Here is a 3,266-nt window from a genome sequence, read left to right as displayed (position 1 = left end):
TTTGTCCACTAGAATAATTTATCCACTCAGTGAAAACTCTAGCTATTAATTATATAGGACACATAGATCAGAGAACCACACAATTAATCAAGCCTGGTTTTATACCCTCAAGCTGTTCCAGCTCCATGTGAAGGAGGAGTATGACTATTTTTAACATTACAAAGTTTGTGTCTAACCAAACTCTTTCTTGCAGCAATTTTAGCCTTTATCTTCTTTTATTAAATCCTACACTTGAAAAACAGCTTATTCCTTTCCTCTCCATGTCAGCTTTGTATGAACGTAAATATGTTTTATCATGTCCTTCGTTTTCTAGGGAAAATGATGTCAGTTCTTTCCACCTTTCTTTGTACCTCATATTTACTAGATCACCCCTGTACTTTTTCTTGGGACTGTCCTCTCTTCCTATCTTTCTTAAAATATAATGCTCAAAATGTTGGAAGTTTTACTCCTTTACTGCTTTTACATGATAAAACACTGTCCATACATCCTAATAGATGCCTTAAAATGTTTGCCTCTTTCTGCTAACTAGCTAATCAATAGTCTAGTATTTAAACAGATAATTATTCTGCATAAACTTATGAAAATCCATGTGTCCCTACTTAATTTTATCCCTATTTTCCAGTCCATTTCTCCAATTTATGGAAATAATTTGAAATTCTGATGCTGTCTTTCAACGTCATAACTGTCCATCCCAATTTCATGTCACCTGCAATAACAATCATGCTGTCTAGTTCATCAAACAAGTCATTATTGAAACATTGGATGCTTTAGTTTGATGTTTGATAGGGTGTCATTATTTATCATTATTTTGAAATTAGGGAGGGAATTCTTTATTACTATTGCTCTACAGACTTTCCTGCCAAACTACTTCGGACAAAGTACACAGACAAAACATATACTTGATGTGGATTTACAAACTGGAAAAGGCTAGATACACATCTGAAAGCTATCAAGTTTCCTCCTGTCACCTGAAGCAACTTCAAAGACCACAGTATTCTCAGGAAAAAAAAAGTAAAAGAATATATAATGATGATATTATAACACATAGCAGTTATCTAAAGAAGAGCTTGTGTTACAAGTCTATTACATTGAACAGTTTGAAAATGTCCCTGGAAATTTCCTAAAGCATTTTCTATATTTAAGGCTTTGTTTCACTAGAATATTAAAAAAAAAAGAAGTAAAATTTAAATAATTAAACAAAAATCCTTTGGGTGAGACAGATTAAGGAAAGTAAGGGACTGATAATCAGTTTTCCTTATACTCATTGAATTTTTACATGTGGGACATTTCCCTGAGGTCTTTCTCTCAAATAGAAATATGTGGATGCTTCAAGCAACAAACTCTACACTATATCCTCTTGGTCTCTTAGAAAATAATTTTGTCACATCAGATTTGATGGTGTCACCATCAGCAGAGTGGCGCAGTGGAAGCGTGCTGGGCCCATAACCCAGAGGTCGATGGATCGAAACCATCCTCTGCTACCAGAACCAAGCCAGGACATGGTGCATCTGCTTTCTTCTCTTCTTAGGCATCTCTTAGACTGGTAGTCATATCACCTGAGAGTATATATATATATAAAGTCCTGCATGTATAGAGGAAATGAAACAAAAGGTGCCCTCCTTGATTTGTTGCTTGTTAACAGAGAGGGACTCGTGGGTGAAGTGGTGATTGGTGGCTGCCATGGTCACAGTGACCACGAAGTACTCAAGTTTAAAATCTGTGGGGACAGGAGGAAAACTGCCAGCAAGACCTCAGTTCTGGATATGAGGAGAGCAAACTTCAGGCTGCTCAGGCAAATGCTTAGTGAGGTCCCCTGGAAAAGAGTTTTTGAAGGTGCTGGAGTCCATCAATGCTGGTTACTTTTAAAGTATCACCTCCTAAGAGCACAAGAGCAGGTAATTCCAAAATGTCAGAAGTCAAGCAGATGAGGCAGAAGGTCAGTTTGGCTGAGCAGGAATCATCTTCTAGAGCTGAAGCAAAAAAAGAAAGTATATGGACAGTGGAAGCAAGGTCAGGTGACATGGGAGGACTACAGAGATGCTGTTTGCCACTGTAAGGAGGAAATTTGTGCTGCAAAAACTCAGTTAGAGTTGAAGCTGGCCAGTGCTGCGAGGGACAATAAAAAGGACTTTTTAAAATATGTTAACAGTAAGAGGCAGGCCAGAAATAACATTTACCTGTTACTCGATGAGCATGGTCACCTGACAAACAGGGACACAGACAAAGCAGAGATGTTCAATGCTTTCTTTGCCTTGGTCTTCAACACCAATGATGGGCTCCGGGACCCCTAGAGCCCTGAGCTAGAGAACAGTGGTTGTGAGAATGATAAGCTCCCAATCAACCCTGATCTTGTGTGGGATTTGCTGCTCCAGCTGGATCCCTATAAGTCTGTGGGGCCTGATGGGATTCATCCGAGGGTACTTAAGGAGCTGATGTCATAGTGAGACCTCTCTCAATGATTTTTCAGTGCTTTTGGGAATCTGGAGTGGTCCCAGATGACCGGAAGCTGGGAGATATTGTTCCAATTTTCAAGAAGGGCAACAGAGGTGACCCCGGTAACTACAGGCCTGTCAGTCCCATTTCAGTGCCTGGCAAAATTATGGAGGAGACTTTTCTGGGAGTTATTGAAAAACACCTGAAAGACATTGCAGTCATTGGTCCCAGGCAGCATGGGTTCATGAGGGGAAAGTCCTGTTTAACAAACTTAATTTCTTTTTCTGACAAGGTTACCCACCTAATTGACCAAAGGAAGCCAGTTGATGTAATTTTTTTAGATTTCAGTAAAGCTTTCGATACTGTCTTGAGAGACAGATTCTCCCGGACAAAATGTCCATCATACAGCTGGATAAACACATAATGCAATGGGTGAGCAATTGGCTGATGGGTTGGGCTCAGAGGGTTATACTAAATGGGGTCACGTTGGGCTGCAGACCAAACACTAGTGGGGTTCCACAGGCATCCATCTGAGAGCCAGTGCTCTTTAATGTCTTCATCAATGACTTGGATGCAGGACTTGAAAGAATACTAAGTAAGTTTGCCGATGATACAAAATTGGGAGCAACTGTTGACACCCTTGAAGGCATGGAGGCCCTGCAGAGAGATCTAGACAAATTAGAGAGCTGGGCAATCACCAACCATATGGAATTTAACAAGGGCAAGTGCTGGATTCTGCACGTGGGACAGGGCAACCCTGGATACACATACAGACTGGGGAATGAGAGGCTGCAGAGCAGCCCCATGGAGAGGGACCTGGGAGTTCTGGTCAA

At 40.6% G+C, this 3,266-nt stretch overlaps 1 non-coding gene across 1 annotated transcript; it reads left to right on the top strand.

The window, feature by feature from the left end:
• Window positions 1-1,409: 1,409 nt before the first annotated feature.
• On the top strand, window positions 1,410-1,481 carry TRNAM-CAU. The gene has a single exon. It is a non-coding gene; the product is annotated as a tRNA-Met (tRNA).
• The last annotated feature ends 1,785 nt before the right edge of the window (window positions 1,482-3,266 follow it).

The sequence above is a fragment of the Cariama cristata genome, unplaced genomic scaffold, assembly GCF_000690535.1.
Source record: "Cariama cristata isolate BGI_N322 unplaced genomic scaffold, ASM69053v1 scaffold650, whole genome shotgun sequence".
In the NCBI taxonomy this organism is placed as follows: domain Eukaryota; kingdom Metazoa; phylum Chordata; class Aves; order Cariamiformes; family Cariamidae; genus Cariama; species Cariama cristata.
This window is presented reverse-complemented; position numbering and strand designations above follow the sequence as displayed.